We start from the raw sequence: 7,921 nt of genomic DNA, 5'->3' as shown, positions 1-7,921 counted from the left end.
CAGACAGGGATGCCTATATTGTATCATGCAAGTCAGACCTTGCCAAAGGTTTGAGTTTGCAGAAGTGAGCTTCCAGGCTCACAAAACAACTGGAATGCAGCATTAAAAATAGCTTGTAACTATAAGTCAGGTAGCATCCACTTGGCATTGTAAAATCTCAGTGGTATAAAGACAGGCCATTTACTACTCATAGAATAGAAGGACGAACACCACAGGTGAGAGGGAGCAGCGTGGTCCTTCATGGGCAGCAGTTGTCCCCTCTCCTGTTTAAGCAGAGAGAGAATGACAGACCATAAGAAGCTCCCTCGCCCTGCCCACCCCCAACCGTTTCCTGTCGCTGCTTACTGTCTGCACAGCTGCATTGCTGACGGCCAGGACTCACGCTGCCAAATCTGAGTCTGGCATCCTCTGGATGAAGGTGCGGGGGAAACCTGAGCAGACACCTTTCCATGCTTGGCTTGGGGGAACATGTAGGAGAAAAATGAGATCTGGGTCTAGTAAGACTTTTGATAAGCACATTCCATGCTTCTCAAAAAAACTAGGAAAATATAGTTTAAATAATATATCTGATTTGAGAATCATTTTCAAAGAAGTACTAATACGTGATCTGTATTAAGTCAGTTCCAAAAGGATTCGTTCTCCTACACCAGGATGCTTTCTTTGTGATTTAGGTAATGGGCTTAAAGAGTATACTCACACAATATTTTCCTAATAGTGCCAAGCTAGGGGATGCTGCTGACAGCTAGAGAGAAGCAGCTGAAATAATTCTGACAAGTTGCAGAACTGCATGAGTACAAACCTGGTGCAGGTCAATGACAACTTATCTGGGTCAAATCAAAAAGGAGAAAAAACCTAATAACCTCAGAAATTGGCCTATGTCAGGTAATTGTAAATTGAGCAAAACAGATCCTGAAGAGTTGATTTTATGGATTGTAAGGTTCTTAGCTGCTACCAGTAAAGATGACCTTATGTTTAAGAGTAGGCAATTGTCTCCATGGAGCTGAGCCAGGGACAGCCTCTGCTCCAAAATATTGCCCTTCTTGTTTCTGCACATCTGGATGTTCACCATTTGGAAGTCATTACTTTGGAGTATGAATTGTCCACTTGTATTAATTATCTATTGCTACATAACCCTTACTTTGCTGCAAACACTGGCTGTCAGAGTTTGCCTTTCTGTGCCGTGGGTACACAAGCCCTTAATTGGAAACAGAAGCAAGTCACTAAGTTAGACCCACACTCAAGGGGAGGGAATCACACAGTGAGTGAAGACCAGGAGACAGAGTTCACTGGGGGCCATGTCAGAAGCTGCCCACCACACCCCACTTTGCTGTCCCATTTTTAAATGTTTGCACTCTGGGGAGAGATAACATATGAAGCTCCTCATACCTTAGTGTAAGTACATTTGTCAGGTTTCTTTGGAATCAAGAGGAAGCTAGGTGAAGGCTGATACCCAGAAGGTAGAGGAAACTGTAAAAATGGTCAATGTCTCGGAAAGGGGAGATGGGCAATGAAGAAGCTGATCCTAGCCTTCCACGGATGCAGGAGTTAAGAGGATGGGACTGACATCACTGGAGCTTGAGAAAATACTCTGGTCAAGTAAATTAAATGAGTCAGCAAATTGGCACTGCAACTAAAACAAAGGAAGTTTGATACTGAGCTGGATAAAAAGGAATATAATACATAAGGGCCGTGGAGATGATGCTTACCATGTACCCCACAGTGGTGAGATCTTTGGGAGACTATAAAATCTCTCCCTGACCATGGATATAAAGGGCTTGAATGCTCCTCAGACTAATATGCAGAAAATAAGGGAAGGTTGGGGATAAAATGGAAGAAGGCCACAATAAGACATGTTCACCTTTCCTGAAGAAAAGGGCTTTGAAACACTGAAATACACTGCTAAATCTGTGATTATAATGAGCTAGCGGGGAATTCCCTGGCAGTCCAGTGGTTAGGGCTCCACGCTTCCATTGCAGGGGGCACGGGTTCAATCCCTGGTCAGGGAACTAGGATCCTGCATGCCGTGTGGCATGGCCAAAAATAGATAAATAAATAAATATATAAATAAATAAATTTTTAAAATTCCTTGAGCATAGGGAACTATACTCAGTATCTTGTGATGGCATGTAATGGGAAAGAATCTGAAAAAGAATATATATATATATATATATATATATATATATATATATATACATATATATATGTATATATAAAACTGAATCACTGCTGTACACTTGAAACTAACACAACATTGAGTTAACTATACTCAATAAAAAAATTAAAAAAAAAAAACTGGCAAGTTATTTTTTTTGTTCTATTAAGAGATAATTTCCTTAGAATCCTACAGACTGTTTAATGACTCCCTCTCAACCAGGAAACCATTGTTTCCATAGGATTCCAGATCTGAAATTAGATCTGTCCACAAATTGAAGTTTTATGGAGGACCTCTAGGACTCACATGCTACCTACTTATGTTACAAAAACACCTGCTCTCATATACATCAGCTCAGTCTCATCACTCACTAGCTCTTGAACATTCCACGATCATTTCCACATCCTTGTCTTTGCTCATATAGTTTCCCCAACTTCCTTTCCGATGCTTCGTCATATCTTTATTTTTTTTCTCTCACTCTCCTGTCCTCTTCTCCCCCATAGCAGACTACCACATCAATAAATAAACTCCACTATTTCCCATGTCAAAAAAATAAATTGTGGGACTTCCCTGGTAGTCCAGTGGTTAAGGCTCCACGCTTCCACTGCAGGGGGCACAGGTTCGATCCCTGGTTGGGGAACTAAGATCCCGCATGCTGCATGGCGTGGCAAAATAAATAAATAGTAAACATTAATGGTATACAGTTCTTCTGCCAAGAAATAACATTTCCCACTGTGGTAGAACATGAATTCGGCATTGATTCTTTAGCAGTAGCCTTAACGTAGGTGCCAGGGCTTTGTCTAATGCATCCACGTACTCCTGTCTGACCTTCCTGGAAAGGAAATTCTTTGGGGGATGCTAGGTACAGCCTCACATAGTTGGTTTCCATACCTATAAAGAGCTAAGAGAGAAAAAAATAATAAGTGAAGGAGCAAAGAAAAGGTGATAAGCAAATTGAACAAAGATGAAGGGAGGAGGGACCAACACATTTTCATGATAAAAAACAAAACAAACTCAAGAGACTTAGAAAAGAAGGGAACTTCCCCAAAAAAAGGGTACAAATGAACTTATTTACAAAACAGAAGTAGAGTCACGGATATAGAAAACAAACTTATGGCTACCAGGGGATAAGGGTGGGGAGGAATAAATTGGGAGATTGGGACTGACATATACACACTACGATATATAAAATAGATAACTAATAAGGACCTGCTGTATAGCACAGGGAACTTTACTCAATACTCTGAATGGCCTATATGGGAAAAGAATTTTAAAAAAAAAGAGTGGATATATGTATATGTATAACTGATTCACTTTGCTGTATACCTGAAAGAAACACAACATTGTAAATCAACTATACTCCAATAAAAATTTTAAAAAAAAGAAGGGAACTTCCTTAACCTGATAAAGGGCACCAACAAATAACCTACAGATAACATCATACTTAATGGTGAAAGACTGAAAACTTTCCCCTTAAGATCAGAAACTAGACATGAATGTCTGCTCTAACCATTTTCTTTACTTTTATTTTTATTTTTTTAATATCTTTATTGGAGTATAATTGCTTTACAATGTTGTGTTAGTCTCTGTTGTACAACAAAGTGAATCAGCTATAAGTATACATATATCCCCGTATTCCCTCCCCTCTCGAGCCTCCCTCCCATTCTCCCTATCCCACCCCTCTAGGTCGTCACAAAGCATGGAGCTGATCTCCCTGTGCTATGCTGCAGTTTCCCACTAGCCATCCATTTTACATTTGGTAGTGTATATACGTCAATGTTACTCTCCCACTTCGTCCCAGCTTCCCCTTCCCCACTGTGTCCTCAAGTCCGTTCTCTACGTCTGCGTCTTTATTCCTGCTCTGCCACTAGATTTATCAGTACCATTTTTTTAGATTCCATATATGTGCATTAGCATACAGTATTTGTTTTTCTCTTTCTGACTTACTTCACTCTGTATGACAGACTCTAGGTCCATCCACCTCACTACAAATAACTCAATTTCGTTCCTTTTTATGGCTGAGTAATATTCCATTGTATATATGTGCCACATCTTCTTTATCCATTCATCTGTGGATGGACATTTAGGTTGCTTCCATGTCCTGGCAATTGTAAATAGTGCTGCAATGAACATTGTGGTACATGTATCTTTTTGAATTATGGTTTTCTCAGGGTATATACCCAGTAGTGCGATTGCTGGGTCATATGGTAGTTCTATTTTTAGTTTTTTAAGGAACCTGCATACTGTTCTCCATAGTGGCTATATCAATTTACATTCCCACCAACAGTGCAGGAGGGTTCCCTTTCCTCCACACCCTCTCCAGCATTTATTGTTTGTAGATTTTTGGATGATGGCTATTCTGACCGTATGAGGTGATACCTCACTGTGGTTTTGATTTGCATTTCTCTAATGATTAGTGATTGCTCTAACCATTTTCTATTTAACACTGTATTGGAGATTCACATCAGAGCAATTAGGCAAGAAAATGAAATAAAAGGCATCCAGAATGGAAAGGAAAAAGCAAAACTATCTCTATTCGCAAATGACATGATTTTGTACATGGAAGCAAAAAAGGAAAATAATGGAAATTGCCTGAAGGCACAGAGATGGTTATCACTGAAATAACAGCAATGTCCTATGTTTATGTAGCATTTTACAGCTTCCAAAGAGCTGTGCATCATTTTATCTTCATAACCACCTGTAAGTACTATTATTACCCCATATCACAAGTGACAAAACTAATACTTAGAAAGGGATGTATTTGTTAATGGAGCCAGTTGCTAAATATCATAACTGTCACCCAAATCTCCAGCCCCAGGACTCTAAATCAATGTATAATGGTTGCTGGTTTCTTATCTCTTAAGAGCAGCATGGTCCAACAGAACTTTCTGCAATGGTGAAAATGTTCTACATCTGCATTGTTCAGTACAGTGGCCACTAGACACAGGTGGGTACTGCACACTTGAAATGTGGCTAGTATGACTGAATAACTGAATTTTTAATTTTATTGAAATTTAAATAACCACATGAGGCTACCATGTTGGACAGTGTAGCTCTAGACAGCTAGTCCCTGTTCTGAATCAGACACTCCTCCTCATGGTTCTATCCTCATAGTGGCCAACCTATGTGCAATGCTTTGTTGACTGATGAGGAACGTGTATAGAACCACGAAGATAGACAAACCACCCTTGGGAATAATTACAAGTTGCAGTATATCCTTAGAAATACCTAAAATGACTCTGCAACATAGAAACATGTAGGAGTATTCTAACCAAAAATAGAAGAAATGCTTTCCTAACAACTACAGCTTAGTATTCATCAAGGGGGTGGGGTGAGGTCAGAAATAATATAGCTTATGTTTAAATGATTATATATGTTTTTCCGTTCTTACATCCACTCTAGTCAATTCTTGCTTCTAACTCTACCACTACAAATTTGCCAAACAAATTGCTCATTCTTCTTTAAATACTTCCTTCATGTTTCCACTTTATACCTTTTCTTAGGCTATCTTTTCTGCTGGGAATGTCTTCCTCCAGCTTACAAATCCAAACATGACCACATCCTTCAAGGCCTCACTCAAATTTATAATCTCCTGGAAGACTTTCTTATCTCACCTAGATGATGCCCTTCACTCTTCATCTATTTTGTTTGTAACACTTAGTACTCTGCCCACATATTATAGTGTTATGTGCACATCTTCTCTCTGATTAGACCCAGTGTCAGTAAACCACAGCTCGTGGACAAAATCTGGTCCATTGCATGTTTTTGTAAATAAAGTTTTATTGTAACAGAGCCATGTTCACTATTTTACATATTGTCTATGGCTGCTTTTGCCCTATAATGGCAGGGTTGAGTAGTTGCAACAGAGACAATCTGGCCCTCAAACCCTTATGTATTTCCCACTTGGCTCCTCACAGCAAGTTTGTTGATCCTGTATTACTATAAGCTTTTGGAATGAACTATAGAAACCATATCTGATTTATTTTTTTTTAATCTTCACAAGACCTAGAGTATTGCCCTACATATAGCAGTAACATCATAAATATTTTAAATGAATTTTCTGTTTATAAGAAATTAATAGTGTCTGCTTATGTATATCAATTTTCTACTTGCAAACCTTATCCCACCAATTTCTCATTTACTCATCAAGATAACTTCCTGACACAGAGAAATAGGTCTCATTATCTACATTTTATACCATGAGAAACTGAGGCATAAACAGACTTTGACTATGGTCACAGCTAGTAAAGAGAGCTGCAAAACTGGGTCATAAACCCAGATCTTCTGATTTCTGGCTCTGATCTACCTTATTCTGCCTCTCTGTGCTTACCCGCTTTCCCCTAAATTGAACTAAGATGCTGAGGGAACCCAAAATAAAAGCATATGTATATATCTACTTAGCAAATTAATAATCATGGCCCAGGTAACCCATGTTTATTTTTAACAGAATTGAAACTATTTTTATGAGAGCTAGTCATTTAAAAATATTTTTATGCTTCTAAATTTTAAAATTTATTTAAAATTAAATTTAGGGAATTTCCTGGTGGTCCAGTGGTTAGGACTCCGTGCTCTCACTTCTAAGGTCCCAGGTTCAATCCCTGGTTGGGGAACTAAGATCCCACAGGCCACAGGGCATGGCACCCCCCCCCCCAAAAAATCAATAAATAATAATAATAATAAAATTAAATTTAAATTTAAAAACTTAATTAAGATGTAAAAAGCTTTACAGAAAATAATTTACCCCAATAAATGGAGGGAAATTTTTCTTTCAACACTTCAAAAGATAGAGAAAATGTACATATCCCACGCTGGTCACACTGCTTTTCCCTGCTCTGTCTGTCCTCCTCAGAAAGGCGGTTTCTCTTTTTCCTTCAATATCTTAAAGCTATTGACTTCAAATTAGTAGTTATCAGATTAAGAATCATATGCCCCACCGGTATGTTCAGTCTGCCCAGGCCAAGTTTATCTAATTCAAACCCATTATCTGTTCAGCAACACCTCTTTACTATTCAATATTGATTGTTTACACAGCCAATATGAAACATTGGAAAAAAGCGGAGTGGCGAGAATACAGGACACTTGTTTTATGTCTTCCTGTAAAAACCCTCTGACTTTATTCTGAGTATATTAAACACTAGACTCATGAATTTTTAAACAGTACTTGTAATGTCTTTGCACTTATATTAGATAACCACATTGTTTTTGATACACAAATAGGATTCTTTAAAGAAATACCCTTTTCTCTGAAATGGGTCATATTCTTTTTTTTTTTTAACATCTTTATTGGAGTATAATTGCTTTACAGTGGTGTGTTAGTTTCTGCTGTATAACAAAGTGAATCAGCTATACATATACATACAAAAATATGGAACGCTTCACGAATTTATGCGTCATCCTTGCAGAGGGGCCATGCTAATCTTCTCTGTATTGTTCCAATTTTAGTATATGTGCTGCTGAAGCAAGCATGGGTCATATTCTTTACAGTTAGAGAGAGCCTACTTATTTCTGCCCAGTGAGAAAAGATGGATTCCTTTTTGAGCCTCTTTGAGGTGTTAGAGTCAGCTTAAATTATGCATGCAATTTAATGCAAATGAAAGGTTTCAATATAAGCAGGTGGTTCTCTGGAGGCTATCCTATTGGCAAAATATTTATCATCAAGTATGTATTCAACTCTCTGTGGGCAACCAATAAATGTCTGTAGACTAAAAAAAAGAAAAAAAATCTATACCTACTTTTTTTAAAAAAAGCAAAAATTAATATTTTTTAAAG

The 7,921-nt window shown here is 38.1% G+C and overlaps 1 non-coding gene across 1 annotated transcript; it reads right to left on the bottom strand.

Moving 5' to 3' along the window:
* Positions 1–7,511: 7,511 nt before the first annotated feature.
* LOC132358102 (U6 spliceosomal RNA) lies at positions 7,512–7,614 on the bottom strand. Its single transcript, XR_009500456.1, has one exon. It is a non-coding gene; the product is annotated as a U6 spliceosomal RNA (small nuclear RNA).
* Positions 7,615–7,921: the final 307 nt, after the last annotated feature.

The sequence above is a fragment of the Balaenoptera ricei genome, chromosome X (assembly GCF_028023285.1).
Source record: "Balaenoptera ricei isolate mBalRic1 chromosome X, mBalRic1.hap2, whole genome shotgun sequence".
NCBI classification, from domain to species: Eukaryota; Metazoa; Chordata; class Mammalia; order Artiodactyla; family Balaenopteridae; genus Balaenoptera; species Balaenoptera ricei.
Note: the sequence above shows the minus strand (reverse complement) of the source record. Positions and strands in the feature narration are given on the sequence as shown.